The 13,746-nt window shown below is 34.9% G+C and overlaps 2 protein-coding genes across 6 annotated transcripts in view; one reads left to right on the forward strand and one right to left on the reverse strand.

Annotated features, from left to right (window-relative positions):
- Col8a1 (collagen type VIII alpha 1 chain) overlaps positions 1–13,746 on the forward strand; it is a 543,304-nt gene that overhangs the window by 392,745 nt on the left and 136,813 nt on the right. The window lies entirely within an intron of this gene.
- Positions 1–13,746, reverse strand: part of Filip1l (filamin A interacting protein 1 like) — a 269,654-nt gene that overhangs the window by 215,525 nt on the left and 40,383 nt on the right. The gene's annotated exons all lie outside the window — the stretch shown is intronic.

Consider the following 13,746-nt stretch of genomic DNA (forward strand, 5'->3'; position numbering starts at 1 on the left):
AGACGTACTTCTTTTTGTGAATGCCTATCAGTCCAAGGAAGGAAATTTCAACTTGCTTTCACCTGCACCCAGCAGGTGGCACTGTGAAATAGACGGATATGATAGTACAGGATGCTGCCTTTCTTCTCCAAGCCCAGTTGGAACATTAACAAGTACCCACATGATTTTGGCAGTAATACATCAGTTGACATGCTTGATAGTCTCCTAAAAATCCATTGCCTCCAACAAGTTTTGTTCAATTTAATTTCACATCTTCTATAAAGCTACTACTTCCTTTAACATCTACAGTGGTAGGCACTTACACAGCATTAGCAGAACCACTGAGATTCTTTAAAAAGCTTATAGCTCTGTTTCTGCACCTGGGTGTTAGAATGGGCCCTTTCTTCCATTTGTGGGGAAGGTCGTGTTCTCCTCATCCATGGGTAGGCTTGCTTGGAAAAGGATCCATTCACTATTTGAATAAATGTCCTAATTTGTGCAACAGTCTTTACTAAGCCAGCTATTAGCTGTCTAGCTAATGCTCAGCTGCTCTGCTGTAGACAGGCAAGAGGAAGGGAGAATCTTTCTTTTTAGAAAGATTCTTTCCTCTTGTCTTCTAATAGTAATTTTTTTTTTTTTTTGAGTTCTGATAAAGCAGTTGAATCCAGTGGCATGGTCTAAAGACCAGTGATTCCTTTGGGCTGCAGTCTCTGGGGGGATACCAGACAACTAAATGCTCATAAGACCTTTCACTGCTTTTTCACAGACATTAATAGTTTCCTGGCACTGCCTATCAGGAAATGTCGTCATGGTCTGGAGGAACCAATAAAAATACAAGTAACCTGTTTTGATAGATCTCTTTTCTGCCAGAAATTTCAGAATTTGGTGTTGGGTTAGGAGGCACCTGTGAGGATGTAATCAGAAATAGTGGGTAAGAGATGAAGCTGCTGATATCTGCCCTGAACATGAGGTAGAGAGGACTCTAAAGCTAAAACAAAAGAAAAAAATCTGGTGTGATAGGCAATTCAAGTCTGTTATACATTGGGAAGTTTTTCTCATTTTTTTTCTTCTCATTTCAAACCTAATTCTTAACTCTTTTGATCCTCAAATAGAAAACTCATGCATTAAAAATTAACAGCATTTGATTACGGATACACACATGGCATTGCCATAAGGTATTTAGAAAAAGAGACCATAGATTTAGGTAATTATTACCAAATGGCTCATAGTAAATCCTCTTACCTCACCCTTGTTTTAGCTACAGTGTGAATCTGAATCCCATTAATATGAGAAACATTAAATGTTACCCCTAGAATGTTGATTAGAATTAGATTTTTTTTTTTGTGGAGGTTGTCATTTTTTTCTCCCTTGTAAGTTTTTGAGGAAAGTTCATCATCACCATAATACTAAAATAATGTGAAGAATTTAGAGCAAAACTGATAAAGACATTGGAAATGATTGTTTGATCTCTTCTAACAAATTAAAAATACTTTTCCCTCTAGTGCTGATTTTGAGTATTCTGCTTTATCATAGGACTAGAATTTTAAATACTGTTGCCTGATTTTCCTAATCAGTTTAAGCATGAACCTAAGTACATTACCAGGTATAAAACTTGGCTATTATACCTTGTATTAATTTAAGAAAATACATGGGATTGGCATGAGATGCTGCTCCAACCCCATTAAAAATTGCTTGTGAGTAAAAGTTTCATATCAACAATATTATGGTTTTCCCTGTGTATATTTCATTTTTAAACCCCTCTTGTTAGTGTCCTTTTTAGTTTTATTGTTAAACTGTTCTTACACAGAAAAAAGTAAGCAAAGTTCTTTTTTTTAAATCAAGGAATTTGTCTTGGTTTTGTTTTTTAAAAATAAAGAAGGGACTCTTTCTTGGATTGACTTGAAATTTCAAACTTCTATTTCCAAACTTCTTTAATAGGCTGAAACAGGAGACTATCAATTTATGCTGAAGAAGTAGAGGAAAAATACTCTATAAAGCTGAGCATGATGGCGAAAACTTGTAGATCAAGAAGAACTTAAGGGAAAGGGACCATGACCTCCTGTTCCCTGTGCAAGAACTGCCTCAGTGACACTCCATTCCTTGCTAAAATTTACACTCTCCCATCTTGGTATTTCTGGGCCTCTGTCTGAGAGAAAGAGGCAGAGTGAGTATGGTTTCTTTTTCCCAAGCCTGCCTGGGTTTCAAAGTACTCATGAAAACTTACCCAGAAGAAGAATTAGTGGATAGTTCTAAGAAGTCCAAAGATGTGTTTTCTGTATTACTGGTTTTGGTTAGAGCTGTGACCCATCTTTGACGTCCTGGGATCCAAGCTGGAAGCTAGTTCCTAACATCTTTTTTGGTCCATGCTTAGATCTTGTACACTGTTCCAAAGTGTCTTTTCCTAACCAAAACAGTTGAAGCCATTTCCTCTCCAAATGACCCTTATCGAGCTTTCCCTCATGACTCCCATTCTTGTTCTGTTCTTCCTGCACTGATCCCTTCCTGAGCCCTGCTTCTGAGTCTTAGTTTCCTCCTCTGTGAGTACTGTAAGCTTGAAGAGGTGATAAGAGCTCTGAAGGTTTATTGTCATAGTACACCAAACTGCATTTTTTCCCAGATGTGAACCAGTCACTCACCAACCAGGTGTCCTCAGGGAGACTTTGCCATATCTGATAATTACATTTTTATAATTTGATAATCCTAATCCACAGACAAACTAAAATATATAGAAAGAGTTTCTACCTGTGGAGGTTCATAGGACCATTCTTCCCTGTTATTTTTCCAGATGAGCAAGTTGGATTCATTACCCTCTTGACTTGCATGAATCATATTTTAGGACAAAGCACTAGGCACTAGGCTCTGCACTAAAGGTCCATTGAGCTTAGCTATTACAAATCTCATAAGCCAAGATCTTTTCAGCCCTGTCTCCTCTCCAAGCCTATGGATTATTCAATTGGAAATGGAATGTGTTTGAAATTGATGGAAGACCACCCCAGTTGTTGCACTACGTTCCCAAATGTAGATTTAAACTTGAGCACTTTTCTGACAGCTTGGGCAGAATTGTCTTGCCAACTTCCTGGCTTCCTGCTCACCAGTAGTCCTAACTAACTGGTTTTAGATTTTCTCTTGTGACTGATTTCATCAGAATTGCACATCTCATACCTTGCAGTGCTTTATAAGGTTGTGATACCTTCTCAGGCATTAATTTCCAACATTTCAGCTATCAACCAACCACCCATACATACCACCTCATCCCACCACCAGCTGGCATAGTCTTCTTTCAAGCAACTATGAAACATTTGTTGTTTTCCAAAAATGGGTTAGCATGGATGAACTAAATACAAAATATGTGCTAGACAGAGGTAGTGACAACTTATATCACCTGACTTCACTTTATAATGTGTTATTTATTTTTCATCTTGCTGAAAAATACAGGATTTCATATCTGTCCATGACACTTCAATTGGAGAAATGATTATCTTTACCCCATAAACTCTGTGTTAACCAACTGTCTGTCATTAAGACAAAATACCTGAGATAAACAACCTAAGGAAAGAAAGATTTATTTTGGCTTATGGTTTCAGCAATTTAAATTCATGGTTGACTTGTTCCATTACGTTTAGGGCTATGTCAAGACAGAAACATCCTGGGTGGGAGCATTTGGTAAAGCAGAGTTTCTGTGCCCATGGCAGCTGGGAAGCACAGAAAACTGTGTAGGGGCCACTGACAAGATAAACCCTTCAAAGACACACTTGTAGTGACCTTCTTGCTCCAACCAGGCACCACCACCTACTACTAAGTTCAGCTATAAATTCATCCATGGGTTAATCCACATGAGCCTTGGGGTTATTTCACATTCAAACCATAACAAACTCTCTACCCCTGTTCCTCAAACTTGTTACTGAAAACCTCAGCAGAATGAATGAACATTGAGTCACTTTTGTCCAAGAGTGGGGAAAATAATGATGACAACATATGTTTGAATAGTACTTTAAAAAGAATTTTTATATCCATTCCATTAATGTGCATTTTGATTCGTATCAGAGGCAAAGTGTGATTACTTTATGTGTGTGTTCATAATAAAATGGGAACCCTCCCATGCTTCTTGTCTCTACCTGCCACATTTTAAGAACCCTGTTATAGCATACTGGAAAACTAATACCAGAAGTCACAAATTATAGCATATGGACCAAACATAGTATGCCACCTGCCTTCATTGGAAGGCCCTATGCTCATTCATTTTTGTACTGTCTGACTACTTTCACACTACAACATCAACATTGAATTCTTGTGATAGAGACTGTATGGCTTGCAAAGGCTGAAAACATTTACTGTCAAGTCCTTTATAAACATTTACTGTCAAACCCTTACATCTACTGTCATGAGCCTTTGCTGGCTCATGGCAACAAAATGAAACCAGCTTTCAACTTACTCTAAAGTGTGCATTTAAATAAAATTAATAACTTTTATGTGCAGCTTCCTAAATATTGTGGTAAAGAAGATTGGGAGTGCAGGGAAAGCAGGAATTGAGGAGGCTTGTAGGCTTAGGTCAAGAAAACAAAAATCTTGAGGTTTTCCCTTCAGGCCTTTAATCTAAAACCAAATAATGAACTTGGGCCCAGGGTACAATAAAGTGAATTCTATAAATTTTTGGAGCCAAAAGCCACAATCTGACAAGGTCACTGTGGCTTAGCAGCATGCAGACAAGGTCGGAATCTGCAGGTGCACCATGTCTCTATCACAGTGGGAAGGAACACTAAATGGTTTCCGTTGACTAACAAGAAGTTTATACTTAGTCAAGGACACTGGCAGTAAGAATGCAGGGTGGCCAAAACAGAAAGGTTGTAACTAAGTCAGAGTGTTTTGATGTTTAAGTCTCTTCCTCTTTTGTATAAAGCTTGCTGAGAAAAATAAAATTTTGCCAGTTGGTTATCAGTCTTCTGGCCCTCTTAATTTGTGTTTTGTCATTCCCCTCCTGAGTGAGTGAGACCCTTTATGTGTCCTGTCTTGTTCATTCCTGTCCTGAGCCCTTTCGGGTCAGGGACCTCTGCAATCTGGGCAGATGACACATGAACAGGAACCTGAACAGAGGCTTAAGGTAAGGAATGCTCCAGAGGTGTGTGCAAACATGATACGGAGCAACATCGAGAGAGATGTAAGAAGCAAGCTCACTTTACAGAAGTTTTTTGTTCAGTATTGTGTAATAGAGGTTATAAAATGTCTTAAAGTCAGCTTACATGTTTTTTGTCTTATGTCCAAGAGTGTACTCGAAATTGTTATAATTGTTTTGTGTTTCATTTTGTATGTCTATGATATGATTAACTTATCAGAGACAAAAAAATCTAATAGCTATAATAACAGTCTTATTAACTGGGTTTGACTCAAAACACTATTCCTAAAATTGACTCTTACTTCAGCTATCAATCCACCCAAAATGAGTCCTAAAAAAATAGAATGGGGCACTTCTCAATCTACTCCTAAAAGTTTTAAAAAAATAACTTATCAATGTACTTGTGGCCACTTAGTGAATTCTTACATATTCTTGAGCTCTTATCCATGCACACTTAAATTGACATTTATGGCATGCGTAATTTAAAACTTTTTTACATATGCATATATTTAAACATCTTTAGGATGGTTCTTATTATAAAATTAATATAAAGTGATACAAGGCCTCTGTTCTCTTCTCTCCCCCACCTCTCCTGCTGCTACGTTTAAGAAAAAACAGTTTTTTAAAAGTTGTATCAGTCAGGTCTAACTAAATTATAGGCAGTGTTTTATGGATAATAACCTTAATCTGTTTCATTTTGTCATAAGTAATTCACATTCAGTTCCTTTATTATTATATCTATATATTTAATTATAAATATATATAACATGTATATAATATATATTTATTAATAAATATTATATCTTATTTATTATAGCTATTAACAAATGGTGTCTTTATAGGTTATTTATTGTATAAAAACAATTTAAAATTGCCCTTCTGTATGGGTCTATATAATAAAAATAAGGCTAATTAAAAAAATTTTATTTAAATTTAAAATTCTTATAAAAGCTATTTTAAAATACAAGTTACAAAATTATAAAATTAAGGTTAACTCTAATCTAAAAGTTACCTAAAAGATTTTTTGGGGTCATATCAAACTAAAATCGAATTCTCTATATCCATAAAATAACAAGGCTATCTTAATACTGTTCTGCTCTGAGTAACATATACAAAAAACTGTTATAAGAAAGATTTTAAGATTTTATCAAAGAAATTACTTGTGTTTTCTATTGATCTTGTCAAGCTTTAAGTACTACTAAATCAGAGTTAATTTGTGTATTTGCTCATGCAAAGGTCTCTTAAATTACCACCTTATAACTGTGTTCTGTGCCTATACTTTATCTAAATATGATACAAATATTTACGAAGTTTAAAATGTCAAGTTATATAAAATGATGAGCTAAAGCTGTCTTTTATCCCAAAGAGTTACATTTAATCTATATCCTGACAGTCAGCCCCTATTTGCCTTTAAAGATCCTACAAACCCTTCACTGCAACTAACTTAAACAGTTTTACCATAAGGATTTAAAAATAGGCTCACTCCCTGAATCACCTACCTAGGTGTGTCCTTAAAGGGACAAGCTCAACTCTCTGAATCATAAACAAACCTACCTAATCCTCCTTTTCCCACTCCCCCATATCATAAAGCAGCATAGAGCTTTCTTGGGAGTTACAGGATTTTACAAAATCTGGATCCCAGCACCCTGTGATATTAAGGACTTACTCTATTAAAAAAAAAAAAGAATCCATTTTTCAACAGTCTTATTTCATACCATTGCCTTATGGATGTATTCCTAGTCCATATTACAGCTATAGATACCCTAACAAAAACATCTATTAATCAACATGTGTATACTCTTAAATCTTGAGGTTGAAACAACATAAAAGACTCAACCCTAAAACTATTTTACCATTTAGTGTATCATTTTTTCACTACAAAAAAAAAACTTCTAAAAATATTCAATTTAACATTCTCATAGGAGTGCTTGTTTGCTCTTTTGCTTAAAAAAAAAAAGTTAAAACAACTTTCACACTTAGGCCATTTCTAAAAAGTAAACTATAAAATGTTAAAGCTGGCATTTATCTTAGGTGTGATTTAGTTAATCAGAGAAAATACATTTGCCTTCACTACTCTTAAAAAAACCCAAGATACGAATAAATAAAAACCCTGATTGATTCTCCTATTTTCCTCCTATTTGAGAAACCAAAAATGAACAATCATTTTTAGGCCTGGACTCTAAATGCAGGTGAGACAAAACCATAATACACCTCTCTCTATATTTCATTTTTAAGATCACAGATTCTTCTACAATACTCCACTCTTCTATTTACCCCTGGCCAGTGGATCTCATTGTTAACAACTCTATTAGGAACATGAGATAAAACAAAGAAGTATGTTAAAATCCATTAGATACTGTAACCATAAACAAATCACTATAAACTGTAATTTTGTCATCTATAAAATAAAAATAATGTACCAATTCTTCAAATACCTTTATATAAACTCAAAAAAAAAATTAAACATTAATATTACATTTAACTACAATATCACAAATGTATATAAAAATTAAGCTAAATAATTAACATACACTTTATTTCTCTTCAAAAATCAATAATGTTGGGTTCTTATTTAAAATTTAAAAATTTTAAATCTGAGATACAACTCAATGATAGTGTTTGCCAGACATATTAAAAACTTGGATTTGGTCCCCAATACCATAAATAAATAAACAAACAAATATATATATATGATATATTATTTTTAAAAACTTCCCATTTTTAATCACATAAATAAACTTGTAATTTATCATGCCAGGTAACATTAACCACACACACACTCAACTGCTGTGTCATATAACCTATATAAAAAATTTTTAAAGCCAAATCACAAAAAGAAAAAACAAAATAGTAAATACTTGCCAAGACTTGAGTTAAAAAGAAAAAAATTAATAAAAATATACTGGTTAATATGTAAACATTTTCAGTAATAAGGTAAGTAAACTCTAATAGTCAGATGTACAACATGGTTACTATGGCTAATATTGTACTATGTAATTAAAATTGCTAAAAAAAGTCACTATAAATATTTTAAACACACACACATACCAGCACAGAACAAATGAGGTGATAATTATGTTAATTACTTAATTAACTTAACCCTGGTAAACATTATGGTAATATAATAAATGATCACCTTGTATACCTTAAATATAGACAATTTTTCTTGTAAATTCTATCTCAATAAAACTTTTTTAAAAATCAATACAATTTCACCAAACAAAAATCCAGAGGTTAACAGCTATATTTTAAAATATAAAATGTAAAAACAACTGTTTCCTACATTCTGCAAATTACAAGACTTTGTCAAGTTTTAGTTTTAAGATTTTGTAGGCATCATATAATTACTTTATGTTTAAAACGCTATTTCTTTCTATTGTCTAAAAAATGTTTCTAAAAGATATAGACCAACTCAAAATTTCCTTTCTAAATGCACCAACTTTGGTAAATTATCGTTTTCAAGGAGCTTGCTGTTTCATGATCATTTTAAAATTTATAGGCATCGAATTATGATGTCTTTATTTTTTGTAAAATGTATTATGGAGTCACTTTATTTTGTTCCTGGTATTAGTATTCTGTATCTTTTCTCTTTTACTCTTAACCATACTTGCTAAATTTTACTAATTTTATTACATATTTTTGTAAACCAACTTATAATGTGATTTTCACTCTTTACTTTTAAATTAATATTATTAATTTATTAATTACACTTTCTTCAACCAGGTGTTCATTTTTAAATTTTAATAGTTATTTTTCAGCCTTTCTTCTTTTCTCATGTTATGACAAAAGTATAGTGTAGAGGCTTTCTTTGTATTTTCCCCAGGGATACTGATTCTCCTCAGTAGATTCCAAAAAGATTGATGAGACATCATAAGTTCTCCGATGATGCCCAAAATGGTAAACAAGATCAACCGAGGAGTAAAAAAAATAAAAATAACTCAGAGATTGCCCCCTCGTCCAATAAAAAAGACACATATACCCATTCCTCTCCTCTTCCTACTTGGGGACAAATCAAAAATTTGACCACAAAAGACAAGAAGTTGCTACAACATACATCACAACCTCAGACATCTGAGGCCTTGTTTTTGGCCTTGATCACCATACTCTCCTGTCAGGTGTGTGGGACTTCTGGAAAAACTTATTAGATATACTTCTTAGATCTCCCTATTCTTCATCCTACATCATGGAATGACACTGACATCAAGGTTTCTACTAATGATACTACTCTATTAGGGGGCTCTGACCCTTCCCATATTCCTTATCAATGGGCCTCCTTCAATTATTCTATAAGGTCATTTTCTCCTCCTTTGTGTTTATCCTAAAATGATGACATTACATGTTTAGATGCTCAACTGACTACTCAAATTTCCAGTGCCTTGGGATTACAAAATGACTTTACTAAATTACATTAACATGCTATTATTAAGATGGGATTTCCCAGTCATTATTCTTTTGATCAACGAGGGCCACCTGGGGGCCTTCCTCTTTGTTCTGATCTCAATAAGAAGTTTTATAAAACTCCTCCTTGGTTGGATTGTACATACCCAATACCTGTTAAGCGACCCTGAGATAGATACAAAACAAATAAACAGCTCTGAAACTGGTCTCAAAGACAACCTATGTCTACCCATGAAGGGAATTGGGCCACAACTACTGGATGGATCTCACCCATATTGGTTATGTCTTCTAGAGTGATACAAAAGGGTATTTGGTGGTTGATAACAGCTATAGGTTCTGTGATGGTGTTATCAACACAACACTATCAAATTACATATCATAATATAACTGCTTATATCTCTCCACCTTATCTTTTACTAACAGGTCATGTCATGATAACTAAACATAGTAATAAAACCCCTTACCCTTACTATGACATTACGTATGAGCATTGTATTTTAACTAATTGTATTGATAACTTAAAACCTTTAAATCAAAAATGATACTAATAATAAACCAGCCTGCCTTTGTTATACTTCCTATACTGATAATTGGTACTTGGTATAACAATCCAAGAGTACAGGCTTTACTAAAAATTGAAAAAGCTTTAACCAGACACAAAAGAGTCATTGGCCTTATTATTGCTAAAATACTGGCTCTGGTTTCACTTATTGCTTCTGTTGTGACATCCACTGTAGCCTTGTCACAAAAATATCCAAACAGCTCATTATGCTAATCATGTGACTAAAAATGTGTCTTTAACATTAATATCTCAAAAAACTATTAGCAAAAAGATTGAGACACGACTTGATGCCTTAGAATCAATAGTTGTGTCCCTGCGCTATCACTCTTCCTACCAATGGATTTGTGTCACAGCTAAACCTCATAATAAATCGCAATAGAGCTAAACACTTATTAACTAACATCTAAAAGGAGTCTGCTTCATATTAACCTGAGTTTAGATTTAGTTACTTTACATCAAAAAAATATTAGACATACAAAACAGTAATTTGCCTATCATTCAATCCTCAGATATGGCTGCCAGGATATTAAACACTTTAAAGGGTTTTAACCCCTTTAACATTATTAAGACACTCATTTTGGATTATGCCTAAAATGGCTTTTCTGATTTTACTTGTTCTGTGTTTATTTCCAATCATCTGCCATACTGACATGTACCAGCTCTTCAAATTGAAAGTGGACCTTAACGACGTTCAGTCTGACAAGGTCACTGTGGCTTAGCAGCATGCCGACAAGGTCGGAATCTGCAGGTGCACCATGTCTCTATCACGGTGGGAAGGAACGCTAAATGGTTTCCCTTGACTAAGAAGGAGTTTATACTTAGTGAAGGACACTGGCAGTAAAAATACAGGATGACAAAAACAGAAAGGTTATAACTAGGTCAGAGAGATTTCATGTTTAAGTCTTCCACTTTTGTATAAAGCTTGCTGAGAAAAATAAAATTTTGCCAGTTGGTTATCAGTCTTCTGGCCCTCTTAATTTGTGTTTTGTCATTCCCCTCCTGAGTGAGTGAGACCCTTTATGTGTCCTGTCTTGTTCATTCCTGCCCTGAGCCCTTTCAAGTTAAGGACCTCTGCGATCCTGACAATAAATATCTTCATTTGGTCCATTTTTTGAGGGGTTCTCAGAGAAGGCCAGAAAGTCCTTAGTGTCAGTACTAAACCTCAAGGCATCCTAGAAAGTAGCCTAGTAGTTCCCCTACTAATGGAACATCCAGCTCACGTTAACATTCAAGCACAGGTCACATCACATACTGGGAAAGGATCTTGACACAGGAAGACTTTATTAATAACCCTTTTCTACTTTTTTCAGACTTGTGTTCCTTTCCTTTTAAAACCTTAGAGTCCAGCATTAGTTACCTTGCTCTCTTTGATTGCACACTGATGTTCTTACACATAGAAAAAGTAATGGTTTTCTTGTTTCCTTTCTGGGGACATTTTCACACTCGTTTTCCTTCCCTTTTTTCTTCAGTCTTGCAAAAATAAAAGCAAGTTGTCTTCCACGGTTAACTTCAGTGAGAGGTTTGTGGGGCCTTTTTCCCCTCTTGCCTCTTCCACAACTGGAAAATATGAGGCAGATCCTGTTTATTTATGCTGTAACCTCAAAAGTAGCTGATATGCTTGTTGTCGTTAAAGAATCTGGAGCTGTTTATCCAGCAATGGAGTGCCAGAGCTCTAAAAATCTGAAAGCTCCCCTGGGCCTTGCAGGCACAGACTATAGAGAGCTCCTTGCTATTTTCCCAAGGCTGCTCCAAACAGGAGGCAAAAATTTCTGCTACTAAACTGCTCGCTGCACTCTTGAGAATGACAAGATGTCAGTGTTTGTTACTTTATTAAAAATCAAGGGCCTTCTTCCTTTGTATTAACTTGTTCTCTGAAATCTATTTTCCAGAGGTCTTTTCTACTTTAAAATATAACTTGAATGCATATATTCCTTCCACTTTTGGCTGTGGAACTCTTACCATATTCCAGAAATCCTTTTACAAATTCATTCTATAGCCAGTATGTTTGGCAAATTGTAAGAAAATGAGCTTTTTCCTTTTTCTGAAAACTATTTAAAACTATGCTTAGAGATTACATACCTCTTTTGAAGTTCAATTTCCAATTTTTTAATCTCATTTTCTGCACATGCCAAACATTTGATTTTCTTTTATAATAATGGTTTTTCTTTTAAAGCTATATTTATAGAAGCTGTTTCTGCCTCTGTACTTTTCATGATTTATTTTATTGGTTTTTGTTGGTTTTCCTTATTTGAATCTGCCTTGGGTCAAGCCCAGATTCCCCTTACAAGGATTAAGTTTGATGGAAAACATCAAAACTGGAAGTGGCCAACCTGAAACACTCCCTAACTATGTCAATGCAACATGGTTATTTCTCAAATACCAGTCTCTTAATGAGACCAGAGAACTATTTAGAACATGCCAATTGCTGCTGTAGAAATGGATCTACAAATGGGTCCCAGTCTGCTTCTCATCCCTGTGGCCTTCACCCTACAGAAGAGAAAGGTTTATGAGGTAGAAACTTCACATTTTTAAAGAAAGTTTAGATGTTAGGAAGGACCATAATTTGCTCTTTGAACTTAATCTTCTTTCTAAAAGTTCTTTCCTTGGAAGCCTTAGCATAGTTTTTCCTGATAGTCAAAAGAAAACATAAACTTACAGAAATTAAAAATCAAGGAATCTAATAGGTGAAAGACAGAATTCTAAAACTGTCACACAATTGTAGGACTAAGAAGATGAGAGGTTTAGCTTAATTTCTTTAAAACTTTGGCCAGCAATTCTTGAGTTGTTGAAACAATAAATCTGAAAGTTAAGAAACTATAAAGGTACCTGTGAATGCTGACCATCATGTGATCCTCTCTATTTTAGGTAGTACACTGCATTTACAAATAATTTAGTAGTTGGAGAGTGGATCTGCCTACTACCTTCACTGTGTGATGTCCCAGAGAATACATTTCAGTTTACCTATTTCATGTCTGTCTTTGCAGATGGCAGACTAGAATTAGTTTCAAGAGTAGCATGGCCTTTCTGAAACCACCCAGCTCCTCATTAAAGATGAGCTTGGACAGAGACCATGAGATTAAGCCAAATCTGCTTATTAACCTCGGTTAACTTTAGGGTCAGTTACTTTGAGGGACTTTTTTCTTCTTGGTAAATGTTTTTGGCAAAGAGAGTAGAATGGACTAAAGAGCCTTTCTGTTCAGAGTGTGATTTAACTTCACCTACAGATATTACGTCATCCTAACCAGAGACTAGTTTCTCACATCTTGTTCCTTTTCCTGGCTTGTCTGAGTTTTTCCTTTTAGTTCCTTTCTTTCATTTTCCCTCCTTATTACACAAGAATTAAATGAAACAATGAAGCAATGTCTAGAATATGAATTAAGTTCTTAAGAAAACCTCCACATAGTAGAGTAATAACTAATCTTTAAAGGGAATTTATTGATGTGGAGAGTTTCATACCACAGTATTAACAGCCTTGGGAACATAAACCAGGAACTTTTGGTGCCTGACCTTGGGAAAGTTCTCTCTTTGGGCTCCTCATTTTCCTTATCTGTAAAAGGAGGCCTTTAAACTCTGAGAGCTTGTTAGGCTAATCCCCCTTGGGTATTAGGATGCAGGAGGACTGAGCTAGAACTCAGAAATCTTCGTTTGTAACAAGTTCTACAAGCAATTCTGAGTTAGGGGCCCTCAGACTTCACTT

This window comes from Castor canadensis, chromosome 5 (assembly GCF_047511655.1).
Source record: "Castor canadensis chromosome 5, mCasCan1.hap1v2, whole genome shotgun sequence".
Taxonomy (NCBI): Eukaryota; Metazoa; Chordata; class Mammalia; order Rodentia; family Castoridae; genus Castor; species Castor canadensis.